Below are 19385 nucleotides of genomic sequence, written 5' to 3' on the forward strand. Positions count from 1 at the left end.
GGAGGCATTATATTACTGACAAGATACTTTACAATATCTGCAAACCATGGCTCTTCCTCCTGAACTGCGAACAACTGCTCATCCGAAAAAGATTCATTGATTAATGTCCTATCTTGTGAAGTAGACTCGGGATTCTCCAACCTAGAGAGATGGTCAGCTACTTGATTCTCAGTACCTTTTCGATCCTTGATCTCTAACTCAAATTCCTGAAGTAAGAGCACCTAACAAATGAGTCTCGGCTTCGAATCCTTCTTGGAAACAAAATAGCGAATGGCCGCATGATCAGTGAATACTGTCACTTTAGTCTCAAGCAGATAAGATCGAAATTTCTCGAAACCAAAGACTATAGCCAAGAGCTCCTTCTCTGTAGTGGTGTAGTTCATTTGGGCCCCATTTAAGGTCTTACTCGCATAGTAGACCACATGAAAGAGATTATTCTTGCGCTGCCCCAGAACTGCACCTACCGCATAATCACTCGCATCACACATCATCTCAAACGGCTCTGTCCAATCTGATGCTGTAATAACTGGTGCAGTGATCAAACTCTTCTTGAGAGTCTCGAATGCCGCCAAACATTCATCATCAAATTTGAAAGGCACATCTTTCTCAAGCAAATTGCACAACGGCTTAGATATCTTCGAAAAGTCCTTGATGAATCGCCGATAAAAACCCGCATGACCAAGAAAACTACGGATTCCTTTCACATAAATAGGTGGTGGAAGATTTTCAATGACTCCCACCTTGGCCTTGTCCACCTCCAGACCCTTGCTAGAGACCTTATGCCCAAGAATAATGCCTTCACGCACCATAAAATGACATTTATCCCAATTGAGCACCAAATTAGTTTCCACGCACCTTTTGAGTACGACACGAAGATTATTCAAACATTCATCATACGAATGTCCAAAGACGGAGAAGTCGTCCATGAACACCTCAACATTATTTCCAATCATGTCAGAGAATATAGCCATCATACATCTCTGAAAAGTGGCCGGGGCGCCACATAACCCAAATGAAACTCTGCGAAAAGCAAACGTGCCAAATGGACAAGTGAAGGTAGTCTTTTCCTGATCCTCTGGTGCAATACAAATCTGATTATACCTTGAATAGCCATCCAGAAGACAATAATACTCATGACCAGCCAACCTGTCAAGCATTTGATCAATGAAAGGAAGAGGGAAATGATCCTTCCTCGTGGCTTTGTTCAACTTTCGATAATCCATGCATACTCTCCATCCTGTAACTGTTCGAGTGGGGATGAGCTCATTCTTCTCATTTGCTACCACAGTGATACCTCCTTTCTTAGGCACACATTGTACGGGGCTCACCCAAGAACTGTCAGAAATAGGATAAATGATGCCTGCATCTAGCCATTTCAGAATTTCTTTCTTCACCACCTCCTTCATGATAGGATTAAGTCTGCGCTGCTGTTCAACAGTCGGCTTACTACCTTCCTCTAGCAGAATTTTATGCATACAATATGAAGGGTTGATCCCCTTGATGTCTGCTATGGTCCATCCAATAGTCGATTTGAATTCTCTCAAAATCCTTAAGAGCTTGTCTTCCTCACTACCTGAAAGGTCAGATGCAATAATAATAGGTAAAGTAGATGCATCACCTAAAAAAGCATACCTCAAGTGTTCAGGTAATGGCTTGAGCTCCAAGGTAGGTGCTTCCTCTATTGATGGTTTGAGCTTTCCTTCAGCATTCTTGAGGTCAGAAGTACCAAGAGATTCAAACGGCATGTCCAGCTTTCGCTTCCAGGGAGAAGCATTCAGATATTGTAATTGAAAGGAATATGTCCTAAGTCCAATCATGTATGAGGATTTAGGAATAACTTTTATGTAATCTATTTTGATTTCATTGATATTAATAAAAGACTTGTTTTATTTTTATTACGGGCTTTATCTATTTAAGTGTTTAAATAAGATATACCATAGTTTAGAGTAAAGCTTTTTATGGATTATGATGAGATCATAATAGTGAGACCTAAAAGATGATAACTCTAAACTTAAATAGTTCCTGATCATAGGATTACTAACTGGTAATTAATAATCCGCAAAGATCGGTACATATTATGCTTGCTTCATTATGAAGGATGTCTGTTCTCATAGATATTTGTGTGGTGACACTATAGCTAGTATGTAGGTGCTTATTATAGAATAAGTTCACTGAACATGACTCGCACAGCTGAACAACTGATGGAGTTCACTCACGTGTCAGCAGTTGTTCACATAGTGATAGTTTACAAGTATCCTTAGACTTGAGGTCATCATAGTCATCTTGTGTACACTGAACTATGCTTTGGTTTAGTTCTTAGTCTCCAGGGACAATTATTAGGGCTCTACTGGGTATATGAATTTGTACACGAAGATAGTGTATGATCAATATAGGATCTACCCCTTCCAGTGAAGGAAGCGAATGTTCAAGGCTGATCCACTTATGCTAGTTCAGAAATCTCTGGCCAGAGTGAATGAAATTAGAAAGGAGTTTCTAATTTGCATAGAACTACGCATAGTAAATGGTAAGCAAGTGATTAAATTAGATAGGCTTGACACGAGATCTATGCCTTGTATTTAATCGGGACATTGTAGGGTAGATAGAGTTTATTGTACGGTAACTATTCACTGAATAGGTTCTTGGTATTTTAAGGAGTGAATTCATATTATCCGGATAGTCGCGATATGCTGAAAAGTATCCCTCACGATGTAGAATAAATGTGATTAATTAATTAATCATATTTAATAAATTAGAGAATTTATATAAATAATGATAAAATAGTTTTATTATTATTTATTTCTACTACCAGCTTAATATTGAACCTACAGGGTCACACTATAAAAAGAGAATGATTTGAATGGTGGAGGAATTAATTAATAATGGCTAATAATTATTTATTTGTGAAATAAATAATTAATTGGCAAATTTAATAATTAATTAAATGAGATTTAATTGATTATAAATTAATTAAGAAATGTTCTTAATATTATTAATTAAAGGATTTAATTTTTGGAAATTAAATCAAGAGAGAGAATTATTTCTAAAGTGTTTAGAAAAAGGATTAATAATTAAAAGGTGTTTTAATTATTAATGAGAATAATAAATGGGATAATAATAATAATATTTATGGGAAAATTTCAGCTGAAAATTTTGCCTATAAATATACTATTATAGACCCTATATTTTATCAGAACCCCAAAACCCAAAAAGTTTGGAAAACCCAATTCTCTCCACCTCCTTCCTCCTCCTTAACATCGTTTTCTTGGTGGATACCGGTGGAGTGCTTCACACTTGAGGAGCAACTGCTAAGGATCTCTGATTGTTGTCTCTAAATTATTTTAAAGGTTAGATTCGATCCCTAAGTTTTTATCACGATTTATATGCTTTTATTTGGATTTTATATGTGTAAAAGTGTTTTACCATGCCCCGCTGCGATTAAAAATCCAACAATAGTATCAGAGCGTAGGTTGTATGCATATAGATCTGTGGTAAAAATTTCAGAATTTTATGTGCTTGTATGAATTAATTATGATTTTTACAAGTTATATCATGGATTAATTTTGTCTGATGAGAAATTGTTTCTCAGAATAATTTTGAATGTTGATCTGGGTTCTACAAGTATTGTAGATCGTCTGGGTATTTTTTTCATAATTTTATGATGTATAGATTTTTCATTATGAATTTTTGAAGTTCTTGTAATTAAAATTCGTAATTAAATAAGTAAATATAAGTATATATAGTATATATATATATGTTTGTATTGCTTGTCTGCATAATCTGTGATGTTGCACGGAGAAAGACACAGAAAAGGACGACTGTCAGGCGCGGAGTTCGAGGCAACGGCGGCTGCTGCAAAAGAAAAAAAAAGGGTGTCACGCATTCCGGGAATGCGTTACACACCTGTGGCGCATTCACGGAATACGTTACACCTTTTAATTGGTTAAAAGGGTTGTAACTCATCACCGGAATGCGTTACAGGGCTTGTAACGCGTTCCTGTAATGCGTTACAGCCCGACTGTCCATATTAAAATTGATTTTCTGGGAGTTTCGTAACTCCGTTTCGGGCGTGCAATATACCGTTGGATTCGTTTTTCCGAGACGGATCTAATGGAGTGATCAATTTTAGTTTATATAAAAGTTTTGAACTGTTTATATTTCCGGAAGTGTTTTAAAGCTGTTTTTAACTGTTTTAACTGCTTTTAAATGCTTCATGTGATACATAGAGATGTATAATGCTTAGACTAATGTGCTAGATGATATAACATGCCTACCTTGATGTTTATTCATGTTTATATATGTGATATATGCTTAGTTTATCATGTGATGATAGATTTAGGTGAACTTAAATGAACATAAGGCGTTTGTTAGACAACCTAGTATAGTGAAATTGTTTCATAACCTTAATAATAATATTATGAATACAATCATGAGATTCTTGTGTTTATGAAACACGTAATTGAATATGAATTTTTGATATGAGAGAAAGGATGATTCTGTCAACAACAGATTTCTATCTGTAAGAAAGGGTTATTAAGTGACGCCTCTTAACAATGCTCCACCCGATCTGGGAATCATCTGATTATTGATTATTGATTTGAAATATTTAATTTAAAAGGAAGAATCTCTTTATAATATGATTATAATTGTAACGTAATATAATCCCTCTAAAATTAAATAATATCAAGTAGTAATTGGCCAATGACACAACGGGCTTGTGTCGGTCATAGCCTTCCAACATGATAGAAAAGTAGTTCTTATTTTTAAATCATTGTCGTTTCGTGCCACAGCCGAGGGCTTTGATTTCGAAGTAAGAAATACTTGTCTATTACATCGAGATGTGTACATTGAATAAGAATCTAAAGGTCGTTACGTGCCACAGCCGTGGGCCTTTGGGGATTGATTCAATTGTACAGAATGTTGGGTTAGACTTGACTTAGAATATTGAGTTTGTCGTGCCACAGCCATGACTCAATTATTCAAGAGGCTAAAGTTTGATTAGGGAATAACATTAGATGTAATTGACAAGAGTTGTCTGCCTATTGAACATTACATGGCGTTTCGTGCCACAGCCGGGGTTGTGTAATGGAATGTAGGATCCCTATTCCCACTAGCATTATGAATGCTTAATTTTTCACGTAGGGGGTTGAATAAATTAGATAAACTAGTGGGAGCCACTTATGAATAAAGACCCGATTCATATAGTGTTTTAAAATGAAATCGAATATTTGCTAAGTGTTGTTATGTGTTTATCATTTACAGATTTACAATATACATTATGTCTTCTGCACTATCACTCAGGAGCATACTGGATGCTCACAAATTGACTGGTCCTAATTATGCTGACTGGCTTCAAAACTTGAGAATTGTTCTCAGGATTGAGAAGCTGGAATACGTGATTGACTCACCTAAGCCTACTGAACCTGCTAGTGATGCACATAATGATGAACATGTTCTGTATCATAAGTGGATAGATGATGCAAATGTTGCTCAATGCATCATGCTAGCTTCCATGAACATTGAGCTACAGAAGCAACATGAGCATATGGATGCTCACACTATCCTAATGCATCTACAAGAGTTGTATGATGTGGCGGGGAGGACAGCTTGATATGAGATATCGAAGGAGTTGTTCGGTTGTAGGATGTCTGAGGGATCATCTGTGAATGGCCATGTACTTAAGATGATCAATTTGATTGAACGTCTTGGACAACTTGGTTTTGCCATGGATGGGGAGCTGAGGCAAGACTTAGTCTTACAATCGCTTCCGAGTTCGTTCTCGCAGTTTGTTGTGCACTTTTATATGAATAAGTTGGATGTCAGCCTGCCTGAACTCCACAACATGTTGAAGAGTGCGGAATCGAATTTTCCCCCTAAGAAGAGTTCTGTTCTTCTAATTGGTGAAGGTTCCAATCCTAAGAAAAGGAAGAGGAACTCTTCCAAGAAGAAGAAAGTAGGTGAGAAAATGCCGGTTCCACCAAAAGCTGAAGACCCCAAGAGCAAAGTTGTTTGCTTTCACTGTAACAAGGTGGGGCACTGGAAGAGGAACTGCAAGATTTACCTTGCAGAATTGAAGAAGAAGAAGGGTAGTAAGACTACCGCTTCTGATTCAGGTATGTTCATGATAGAAGTGAATATGTCATTAAATCAAATTTCTACTTGGGTATTAGATACCGCCTATGGTTCTGACATCTGCAATTCGTTGCAGGGACCAAGGAGAAGTAGGACTCTTGAGGAAGAGGAGGTGATTCTACTGATGGGAAATGGAGCAAGAGTTGCTGCTGAAGATGTAGAATCATTTCATTTACTTATGCCTACGGGCAAGACTATTGTTTTAAATAATTGTTATTTTGTTCCCTCGATTGTGAGGAATATTATTCCCATGTTAGACTTGGCTGGACTTTCATTTATTATTGAGAATAATGAATGTTCTATTCTTAGAGATAATATTCTTTATGGACGTGGTACTTTAAATAATGGTCTGTATAAATGTGACATAATTTACTTCAGATTGAACAAACTAATAAAAGAAAAGGGATGATGAAAATCTCACTTCATAGTGGCACTGCAGTCTCCATTTAGTAGACATGGAGAGAGGACTGCAAATTTGCTAGGAATGGTACACACAGATGTATGTGGACCAATGTCTAAGCAAGCCATGGGTGGATTTTCAAACTTCATTACTTTCATAGATGATAGATCTAGATTCGGATATGTGTTTGATGAAACATAAGTCTGAAGCCTTTGAAAAGTTCAAAGAGTATAAGTATGAAGTGGAGAAACAAACCAAACAGAGTATTATAATTCTTCGATTAGATCGAGGTGGTGAATACTTTAATGGAGTGTTTCTAGATTATCTCAAAGTAAATGGTATAAACTCCCAGTGGACGCCTCCAGATTGGTATCTGAAAGGAGAAATCGAACTTTGTTAGACATAGTTCGGTCCATGATGAGCTATGCAAATCTTCCAGTATTCCTATGAGGTTATGCATTGGAAACCTCAGCATATTTACTGAATAAGGTGCTTTCCAAATATGTTCCTCAAACTCTGTATGAGATATGGAAAGAAAGGAAACCGAGTCTTAAACACGTTAAGATTTGGGGATGTCCAGCTTATATTAAGAAAGTTGACCCAGATAAGCTGGAATATCGATCCGTAAAATGTAGTTTTGTGGGATATCCTAAAGAGACTTTAGGGTATTACTTTTACACCGATCATCGGGTGTTTGTCTCCAGACATGCTACCTTCTTGGAAAAGGAGTTTATCCTTGAAGGAAACAGTGGGAGAAAAATTGAACTTGATGAAGTTCAAGAAGCACAAACTACTACGGTTCAAGTGGAAATACCTGTTCTGACTGAACAACCTTTTGTGGAACAGCCCATTCATAGATCAGGGAGAGTGTCTCGCCAACCTGAGAGGTAATATGGCCTTGTCATTGAGAATGACAATGAGTTGTCGATCATTGATGATGACGACCCTGTAACCTATAATGAGGCTATGAGTAGTGTTGACTCAGAGAAATGGCATAGTGCCATGAAATCCGGAATGGAATCTATGTATAAGGTATACAAAAGATAGATTATAGCAGATGGCCAGGTGGAGACCTTTAAGGCCAGGCTTTTGGCAAAAGGATTCAAACAAAGGCAATGGATTGACTTTGATGAAACATTTTACCTATAGCCCTGTTAAAATCAGTTCGGATTTTGCTTGCGATTGCTGCTTACTACGACTATGAGATCTGGAAAATAGCCAGATGGTTTTCTTTCCAAGAGAAATGAAAACCTAGTGTGTAAGCTTCTGCGAACCATATGTGGTTTAAAGCAAGCTTCTCAAAAGATGGAACATTCATTTTGATGAGACAATCAAAGAGTTTGATTTTTTCAAAATAGAAGATGAACCATGCGTCTACAAAAGGGTTAGTGGGAGCGCGGTAACATTTCTTGTATTGTATTGAATTAGAGTGACACACATAACAACATAGCAGACCCACTCACAAAGCTACTTTATGAAAGTCACTTTGATCGTCATAAAGACAAGATGGGTATTAGATACCAGAGTGATTGGCTTTAGTACAAGTGGGAGATTGAAAGGAATATGTCCTAAGTCCAATCATGTATGAGGATTTAGGAATAACTTTTATGTAATCTGTTTTGATTTCATTGATATTAATAAAAGACTTGTTTTGTTTTTATTACGGGCTTTATCTATTTAAGTGTTTAAATAAGATATACCATAGTTTAGAGTAAAGCTTTTTATGGATTATGATGAGATCATAATAGTGAGACCTAAAAGATGATAACTCTAAACTTAAATAGTTTCTGATCATAGGATTACTAACTGGTAATTAATAATCCGCAAAGATCGGTACATATTATGCTTGCTTCATTATGAAGGATGTCTGTTCTCATAGACATTTTTGTGGTAACACTATAGCTAGTATGTAGGTGCTTATTATAGAATAAGTTCACTGAACATGACTCGCACAGCTGAACAACTGATGGAGTTCACTCACGTGTCAGCAGTTGTTCACATAGTGATAGTTTACAAGTATCCTTAGACTTGAGGTCATCATAGTCATCTTGTGTACACTGAACTATGCTTTGGTTTAGTTCTTAGTCTCCAGGGACAATTATTAGGGCTCTACTGGGTATAGGAATTTGTACACGAAGATAGTGTATGATCAATATAGGATATACCCCTTCCAGTGAAGGAAGCGAATGTTCAAGGCTGATCCACTTATGCTAGTTCAGGAATCTCTGGCCAGAGTGAATGAAATTAGAAGGGAGTTTCTAATTTGCATACAAGTGATTAAATTAGATAGGCTTGACACGAGATCCATGCCTTGTATTTAATCGGGACATTGTAGGGTAGAAGGAGTTTATTGTACGGTAACTATTCACTGAATAGGTTCTTGGTATTCTAAGCAGTGAATTCATATTATCCGGATAGTCGCGATATGGTGAGAAGTATCCCTCACGATGTAGAATAAATGTGATTAATTAATTAATCATATTTAATAAATTAGAGAATTTATATAAATAATGATAAAATAGTTTTATTATTATTTATTTCTACTACCGGCTTAATATTGAACCTACAGGGTCATACCATAAATAGAGAATGATTTAAATGGTGGAGGAATTAATTAATAATGGCTAATAATTATTTATTTATGAAATAAATAATTAATTGGCAAATTTAATAATTAATTAAATGAGATTTAATTGATTATAAATTAATTAAGAAAAGTTCTTAATATTATTAATTAAAGGATTTAATTTTTGGAAATTAAATCAAGAGAGAGAATTATTTCTAAAGTGTTTAGAAAAAGGATTAATAATTAAAAGGTGTTTCAATTATTAATGAGAATAATAAATGGGATAATAATAATAATATTTATGGAAAAATTTGAGCTGAAAATTTTGCCTATAAATATACTATTATAGACCCTATTTTTTATCAGAACCCCAAAACCCAAAAAATTTGGAAAACCCAATTCTCTCCACCTCCTTCCTCCTCCTTAACATCGTTTTCTTGGTGGATACCGGTGGAGTGCTTCACACTTGAGGAGCAACTGCTAAGGATCTCTGATCGTTGTCTCCAAATTATTTTAAAGGTTAGATTCGATCCCTATGTTTTTACCACGATTTATATGCTTTTATTTGGATTTTATATGTGTAAAAGTGTTTTACCATGCCCCGCTGCGATTAAAAATCCAACAGTAATTGCTCATTGCCATCTTCATCATCACTGTCAAAATCCCCCACTAAGGCCTTCTCCAATGTATCAGACATTAGCATGCGATCGAGTTCCGAAGTAACCGCAGAATCAATCACATCCACTTTTAAGCACTCCTCATCTTCTGTAGGGAATTTCATTGCCTTGAATACGTTGAAGGTCACATCCTGATCTTGTACCCGCATAGTAAGTTCACCTTTCTGCACATCTATCAAGGTACGGCCACTAGCCAAGAAAGGTCTTCCCAAGATTATGGGAATCTTCTTATCTTCCTCAAAATCCAGAATAACAAAATCTGCAGGAAAGAATAGCTTATCCACCTTGACTAGCACATCCTCCACTATGCCCCTTGGGTAAGTAATAGAACGATCAGCCAATTGTACAGACATGTATGTGGGTTTTGGATCAGGCAAATCCAACTTTTTAAAGATCGACAACGGCATCAGGTTGATGCTTGCTCCCAAATCACAAAGGCACTTGTCAAAAGTTAACTTGCCAATGGTGCAAGGAATGGTGAAGCTACCTGGATCTTTAAGCTTTGGAGGTAACTTTTGCTGCAGAACAGCGCTGCATTCTTCTGTGAGAGCAACGGTCTCAAGGTCATCCAGTTTCACCTTCCTTGAAAGAATACTCTTCATAAACTTCGCATAACTAGGCATTTGCTCCAGATCCTCAGCGAAAGGTATATTGATGTGAAGTTTCTTGAACACCTCCAGAAACTTACCGAACTGTCTATCCAGCTTTTGTTGCTGCAATCTCTTAGGGAAAGGTTATGGAGGATAGAGTTGTTTCTCCCCTGTATTACCCTCAGGCAGAGTGTGTTCAACAGTAGTCTTCCTTGGTTCCACCGCTTTCTCCTTTTGCTTAGCTTCTTCATCTCTAATTTCAGCTTCTCCTTCTTTTGGCTTTTCAGCCTCAGCAACTTTCCCAGACCTTAAGGTAACAGCCTTGACTTGCTCTTTAGCTTCCTTTCTGCCTGGTACTTCCGTGTCACTGGGGAGTGTGCCAGGTTGACGATTTAGCACTGCATTGGCTATTTGACCGATTTTATTTTCCAAGGTCTTGATAGAAACCGCCTGACTCTTGCATAACAGCTTAAGTTCCTCAAAATCAGCACTAGTAGGTGCAGCTGCACTTCCCTGTTGAGGGTATGATTGCCTTTGAGCATACTGCTGTGGTTGCTGGAATCCAGGTGGATTAAACTGTTTACTCACACCTTGCTGATATGGTGGCTGAATAGCATTCTGATTATTACCCCAGCTGAAATTTGGATGATTTCTGTTATTAGGATGATAAGTAGCTGGCACAGGCTGCTGTTGTCGCTGATAATTATTCACATACTGAACAGATTCGTTGACAAGAGAACACTGATCCATAGCACGAGAACCTGCACAAAGCTCACACACCATAGTTATTTGATTAACTCCATACGTAGCTAGAGAATCAACCTTCATTGACAGCACTTGGAGCTGCGCTGCAATAGATGTGGCTACATCGACTTCCAGAATACCTGCTACCTTCCCAGGCATCATCCTCTGAGTTGGGTTTTGATGCTCATTTGCAGCCATAGTCTCGATAAGATTATAAGCCTCAGTATAGCTTTTAGCCCATAAGGCGCCTCCAGCTGCTGCATCGAGCATGGGCCGAGATTGGGCCCCCAAACCATTATAGAAACCAATGATCACCATCCAATCGGGCATTCCATGATGTGGACACTTCCTCAACATTTCCTTGTAGCGTTCCCAAGCTTCGCACATAGATTCTGTAGGCTGCTGCGCAAACTGAGTAAGAGCACTCCTCATAGCAGCAGTCTTTGCCATCGGATAAAACTTCACCAGAAACTTTTGCGCAAGGTCTTGCCAAGTAGTGATGGACCCAGCTGGTTCAGAATGTAACCAGTCCTTAGCTTTGTCCCTCAGTGAGAAGGGGAAAAGCCTCAGCTTGATAGCCTCATCAGTCACGCCATTATACTTGAAACTTTTGCGCAAGATCTTGCCATTATACTTGAAAGTGCTGCAATTCTCGACAAAATTCCTTATGTGCATGTTGGGGTCTTCAGTCGCAGCTCCTCCAAAAGAAACAGAATTTTGCACCATCTGAATAGTGCCCGGCTTGATTTCAAAGGTGTTAGCTTGAATAGCCGGATGAAGAATGCTTGACTGATTGTCATCAATTTTTGGCCGAGAAAAGTCCATAAGAGCTGGATCAGCCTGAACAATACGATCCCCCATGATTACTGGTTCTTTCTGCTCAGTTCCTGAATCCGAATCTTCAAAATCTATCTTCTCCGGAATATCAAGAACTTCGTCTGTCTCCTCAGCTGTATCTAAAGTCCTCTTGCGAGTACGAGAACGAGTTTGCATAAACGCTCGCTTAAGTACCTGAAACACAACCTGAAACAATAAGTAACAACTACGTCCTAATCACTGAGTCCTAATGACCAATGATGGTGAGTACATAAACTAAACAAATATGCCGAGTCCCCGGCAGCGGTACAAAAAACTTGTTAGGGCGAAAACACGCGCTAATATTCACGCAAGTATACGCGTTCGCAAGTAATATAGAATACTATCTAGTTCGTTCCCACAGAGACTTAGACTAATTATTGTTTAATTAAACTCACGCACCAATGTATGATTACTTCTCAATGTTAAGACACTAACACTTAGAATTGTTGACTAAATATTAACGACAATTAACTACTTAATTAATCACTTAATTAACACTTCAATTAATCAATATTAAAACACTCATGAGATCACAACTTCATTACTACTTCCTTCAATAGTTATTGTTATTACCTTTAGCATGTGACAGTGATGATATTAATCGAATAACACGAACCTGATAAAAGCCAACTTTTATTGTACCAATACCATTCTACCAAGCATCCATAAATTAGATAGAAGTTGAATAGGCATCAATTATGTTGAGTTCCTATATGTCTACAGAAATTGACAACACAACAATTTAAGCACAAGTTATTCCTTTTGATTACACAGGGCGAATAAAACTGTTAGAGTTACCCCTAATCATGCACATCATACATGAACCTATGCTAGCATGGCAAGTTCTAAATCTCAAGATCCACCGTCGCTTCACAAGAGATTAACACCCTATCTTATATGTTCGCGACGCACATAAGACGAATACGCACAACCAATACTAGATATCATACAATCATCACACACTAAAGTATTAAACAATTAGCTAAAGAATTCCATAGTAAATCCGTTGCGACCCCATGATCACGATTAGCCCATAATAGCACTTATCGTCATCATGGGTTTATATGAAATCATGATAAACAAACATAAGAAAATAATAACTAAACTAATTATATTAAACCAGAGTACGTCACAAGAGTAAATAGGTTCAAAGTAAGAAAACTAGCATCCAACGTTACAACGAAATAAGAATCACAAGAAAATATGCTTCCTCTTCATTGTTGTGTGCTAAAACGGTCTTCTTCCTTATGTCCTTCGCTCCTTGCTTAATACCACGATCCTCTCTCATGAAAACGTCTCTAAATCTATTTATATAATAGTCCCATAAAACTCAGATTACATAGAAGTTGGAAGCCAACCAGAAGTAGAAGTCTAAAAATAATTATTTAATTTCCCGACCCTACGCGGCCGCTCAGCATAGCTGAGCGGGCGCTCAGCTTTCTGCGCGGCCGCTCAGCATAGCTGAGCGGGCGCTCAGGACCCTACTGGATTTTTCCTGAGTTTGCTCTGTTTCTTCGCCATAATCTGCCCCTTTCTTTCCTCTCGCAATGGTGAACAAATGCCAAGGCTTATTCTTGATGATTACTCCTCCGAAATGCAACTAATACCCTGAAACGCATAAACACTAGAAAAATGCATCAAATACACAAAATAATTGATTTCAAGGCACCAATTTAAGCCATTTTAAGATGTTCTAAGTGGTATAAAATGCCACTTATCACTCGTAGCAATAGAAATAGAAAAGTATGTAATCTTCAGGATGAGGGTGATTCACCATGAGTTAAAGTTGACGATTGAAGGAATAAGAGATACATATATATTATCCCCTTTAAGTTGGGAGGATTCGAGGAAACCTTGAGATAGTTTGAAGGATAAATAATGAGACGCGGATAGACGGAAGAGACAAGAAAGTAAGAAATTAGGAAATTGGATGAAGGAAGTAACCTTCAAAAATGGAAAGTGTATGTAACACCTGTGACTTGATACCCGAAAGGGAGACACCAAGTACAAAAGATATCCCAACATTGAGATGGCTGTTGAGATAAACAACAAAAGTAAATAAGGATTTATTAAGAAGAAGTTCACGTTGAACACGACCAATATCTTCCAAAATATCCATGTAATCATTACCAAATTAGGAAAGAAAAGTGGATAACCATTTTTTTTATCTTTTGGAGGCCATATGGATTGACCTCAACTTGAATAAGGATGCTATTGTAAAATTTGGTATAGACTATCGAGGTGGAAATGATTGAATAAGATATCCTTATCAGGGATATATGACTTTATTTATCCATGGAAGGATGCATGTGCCTTTTTAAAGGTGGAATTAAGGATAGAACCTAGATACCTTAAGATGAATCCTAGGGGAATGCATAAAGGTTGGCATTTCGCCCTTAATAGGGACAACATGAGTTTTGACAGTATGAATTGGAAAGGATCAAGGTAACAACAACCTTTAAAGATCAGTGGAGAAAGTTTTCAGAACTATATAGACAATGGTTCTAGTATTAGTAAATGGTATCTTGATATGCAATGGTTCTAGTATTAGTAAATGATGAAGGATTTAAGTATAACCTTAGAGGTTTTACAAGAAGAAAGGTAATATTCAAAGTTCTCAAGAATAGAAATTTTGATAAAGGAATTATGACGTAATTATAATAATGCCAGGTGGGGCACGTGTTGAACCATAAGAAAGTATAGATCGACCAAATGAGAGTCGGGATTGGTGAAAACAAGAAGGACCCAAGATAAGAGACGTCCTAAGTATGATCGAGAGTTAGTCGTGACAATGTTCACATCTAAAGACTAAGGCAATGACTTATGGAAAAAAATGGTGATTTTTTTTTTCTCACTAGGACTTAAGAAAAGCATTTTCACATAAGCAGTGATTGAAATGAGGTAAAAAAATTATTTAGAGGTGGTTAAAATGATATTGATTGTAAGGAAATTTTACTATCAGGAAAGGCCAAAGAGGTGGTCGACACTTTAAGTGTAAGAGGGAAATTATAGGCGCTCGTGCCAGAGGAATACATTGATGATGGTTAAAGTCGTGAAGGTTATATTATGGTGTGAAAGATTGACATTCCTCTGGATGATTGTGCGATACTCAACCATAATAGTAGTTTGGTAAAGATTTAATTCATGTTATCGTTGTGAGTGGGCTACATATCTTAGAAGGTACTATCTTGAGAATAAGTCAGGACCATGTTTCAAAAGGACTAAACAAACCTTTGAGTTAAGTCTTCTATCGAAGGCATATGATTAAGAATGGTATTAACCTGCTATCATTGTTTTCATTGAAACTCTTCTACAATTTTATCTGCGTCACGTCATGAATGTACGTCAGGATCAGGAGTGTTCTTCATGAATCATGAACGGTGATCATGTTACCTCCTTAGAAGAATTCGATACGATATGTATGGACTCCGTATGGTTAGCTATTAAGACTTCATGGAAAATGAATGATTACAGTAGGTCAGTGGTGGACCATAGTAATGCTCCAATGAGTCTATGAATAATGAGACAATGACAACTGTGAGAGTTGTATTGGAATGGATGTTGAGATTGAGTACCACTAATCGGGTCGTGTTGACGAATAAGTTATCTTTGATAGAAAAAAAACTAGGTCGATTATTTACCTATTGAGTACTTATTCCTTCTTACGAATAGAGAGTCGTATTACTATACGAGGGAGGTTGCGATGCAGGCATAGAATTCTAATAACGATGATGTCTAGAATGAGATCCCAGATTCGATTTTAGATGTCGAGGGAGTTTCAATGGTGATTGTGTATAAGCTCGAGAAAGAGCATGGGTCCATAGAATGATGGACGGAATAGCAAATATTTAGGCATATGAAATGTGATGCTATAATACTTGATGTTGATATATATACATATATGTTTTGTTCTCCTATGACAAACCTCTATAGTTCAGAGGTAGATTCCAAGCCATATATTTTGTGTAACACCCCCAAATCCGGGGTCGAGGATCCGGGTTGTCACGAGTTCCATTTCCCTTAATAACACCCAATCTTATTAAATAATCAACTACTCTGTACTGTGACCCCACAATATACACACACACACCACAAGTTATAGTCTCAGAGATGAATTGCCAAAAATAATCACAAGTCACTTTATTCCACAATTATCTGTCAATACACCTTAAAAGGTTTTCTGAATAAATTTACATTTTCTTTGCCATTATTACAATTGATAAAGATACCTAAGTCTGGTACATCAAAAGTTGAAAGCCTAGCCTATTGGTAGTTCCTACCTCAGCTACAGCGACATCAACGCCTATAGGAAACTGCGGAACGTTTCCTATCCGCTCGCGAGTCGGGAGCTTGGTCCTGTTCATCTTTTCTATCTGTTGTTGTGTGATGAAAGAAGAAAATAAGGGTGAGCAGCAAGCCCACCAAAATAATATGTATAATGATTAACAATATATGAGCCTTCTCGTAGTACCCATGAAAGTCTTGGTCAAAAGAAATGAACCAAGTTGATATCTTAATGCGATGAAGTCGCAAAATATTCAGTATATATATATATACATATATACTTTTCAAAATATTGGAAGTCCTCTTCCATGCATAATACACACAGAGTTCCAGTGTATAACTGTATAAAAATATCGTTGCAAGGTGATCTCATATATCTAACCTTGTGTCAACGTTTTTCTGAAAATCTTTGTCATGTATACGATAATCATTTACTAGATATAAGTTTAAAAGATGAAGTTACAAGATACTCCAATATACTTATATCTTTTCCAAATACTACTTGAACTACCACCGTTCAAGTTATAATTAGATTCAAGAGGTCATCCCATAGATGAGACCACAAATAGAACTTGAAAATATTTGATCTTTGAAATATTTTGAAAAGAAATGAAGTTACGAGATACTTCATTCAATGGATACACCAATAAAACTGCTTGACCCTGTCAATGCTTCGGCAACCACCCATTCGTAGCCCTTCGATCGAAATGCTACGGGCAGTGTTGCAGAATTATCCAACTGGATGATGAACTCATTACGGGAGTTTGCCGCGCCAGGAAGACCACTTACGATGATCAGTCGTAGTAGTACAACCCTACCATTTTCTACATGTAGAGGAGAACCTGTCGGATTTACTTGTCAACCGAACACTGAACTCCTAAGAAATGGACCGCCTTAGCGGAACTTCCAGGCCATTTGGGCCAATATAATAAGGCTGGGCCGGCGTTGCTCGACCACTTACGCCACTCCTAGTTTAGATGAAATCCATGACTCTGAAACGTAAAGCTCGTCCCCACTTTCCCCAAGTAGAAACTTGTTGATACGGCTCCACTAAGAAGTCGTATCTAGTTGGAAAGGAAAACTCACCGATATTTCCCAGGCGATGCCTGTTAATGGATTAACTTGTTCCAAGAATTTTACTTCCCGAGTGTTGGGTAAGTAATCAAAATTCTTTTATCAAGACAGAAACCTTGTTGCGAATATAAAACACACTACAGAGCCGGATCCCTCAGGTTTTGAGCGAGTATTTAAATCCGCTTCGAAAGGAGGATCTTAAATATAAAAAAATGAGTTTTGGGATCCGCTCTAACTTTTAAAAATCATTTTGAAGACTCGCAAAACATTTTTGAGAATGTTCGGAGTGATGCTGATTTAGTAAAATAAATCAGTCCCAATATATTAGAAAATATCTGAATATTATTATTTAAATAATATTCCCATAAAGAATAATCTTTATAAAAATAATTGAAGTAGAAGTTTTAAAACTTATACTTGAAATGAATATTAAATAACCAAAGATATACTAATACCAAGGTACTATCTTTATTTGAATAATCAAAAGTGAGTTTGATTATCGACACCTTATTCTTTAATAAAATAAAGAATATATCTCAGCAAATAATCGGAGTCATAGATCCTCAAATGAATATTCAAATAATATTCAATAAATAAAATAAGCTGAGTCATAAGCCCTCGAATGAATATTCGAAATAATATTCAATAAATAAAATAAGCTGAGTCATAAGCCCTCGAATGAATATTCGAAATAATATTCAATAAATAAAATAAAGTTATCGAATAAACCTTATTCGATTAATAGTTTTGAAAACTATAACCATATATACATATAAATATATATATAAATATATATATATATATAAAATCTACTCGGGATCCTCAACTCCCGGTTTTAGAAAATATTTTCACCTTTGGGTCCCTATACTAAGGGTATATGCAAATTACCGCTATTCTCTAGCATAGGTATTATCAACTGAACCAACAGATATATATGGCAAGAATACGAAATAGGCATGCATATGTACCATATCACATGCTACAATATATCGCAAGAATTTGCTAATTTAACCATTATGCATCTATCACAAGATAATGCATGTACAAATGTATACATCACAACAACAGTATAACGGAGAGAAAACTTGCCTGAGCGACTGGGGGTTACGAATGGCTCGGGACGAGTCTGGTAACCTATAAACAACAAGTAAGTTGGAATTAAACCAAAGTCACTTGTAAATCTATACTCTAACCAACTCAGACTCTAACGCTCGTTTTGCGCTTACTGATTCTCTTAAGTCACTCGAGTACCCTCGACTCCACCATTTTTAATAATTTAACCATTACGAGTTTTAAAGCAATTCTTTTGCGAGTGCCTTACCAACTGCCTAATCCACTTAACATAATTGTTTCATACTCCAATTAGTCCTTTAAGGTCTTTAACCAAGGTTCCAAAGTAAGGCGAGGGGAAATGTTTCGTTCGCGAAACGCCGTTACTTAAAACGGTCGTTTCTCCTAAACCGTACATCGGAATCAAACGAACCACATATCAAAATGAAGCTCCTAACATGAACTATCTAATCATGGCAATGGTCAAAACCTAGCAGGGAGTTCTCGGGTCCTAATGTTATGAACAAAAGCAGTCTAAAGTAAATCGGACATTACGACGGCTATGTTTACGCGATTTCCCAAATTTATACCATTCCAATTCAACCACCAATCAATCCCAAGTCATTCATACAATCAACATTCATCCAAAACACACTACAACAGTCCCAACACCTCAAGTTCTTCCAATTTATGTTATTCTTATAATGAACTTAAACTATACTTAATTCCTTTAACAAATCAACAAGATTCAACATTCATACCACTATCACTCCAACCCAAACTCTAAACAAACAAGCTTCATGCTTCACATATACTATATTACTCATAACCATTCCTAAATACTCAAAACTAAAGCTAGGGTTTGGAGTTTATACCTTCTTGAAGCTTCTTAATCAATGAAAGATCCTTGGAATGCCCATGGAAGCCTTGATCTATGCTTAAGCTACCTTGAACTTTCAAAAAAAATAAAGAAAACCAAATTTATTTCTTGAAGGTTACTATTCACCATCTTC

At 36.8% G+C, this 19385-nt stretch overlaps 1 non-coding gene across 1 annotated transcript; it reads left to right on the forward strand.

Annotated features, from left to right (window-relative positions):
- Window positions 1-11434: 11434 nt before the first annotated feature.
- On the forward strand, window positions 11435-11541 carry LOC141675698 (small nucleolar RNA R71). Its single transcript, XR_012556338.1, has one exon. It is a non-coding gene; the product is annotated as a small nucleolar RNA R71 (small nucleolar RNA).
- Window positions 11542-19385: the final 7844 nt, after the last annotated feature.

Source organism: Apium graveolens, chromosome 7 (assembly GCF_009905375.1).
Source record: "Apium graveolens cultivar Ventura chromosome 7, ASM990537v1, whole genome shotgun sequence".
Taxonomy (NCBI): Eukaryota; Viridiplantae; Streptophyta; class Magnoliopsida; order Apiales; family Apiaceae; genus Apium; species Apium graveolens.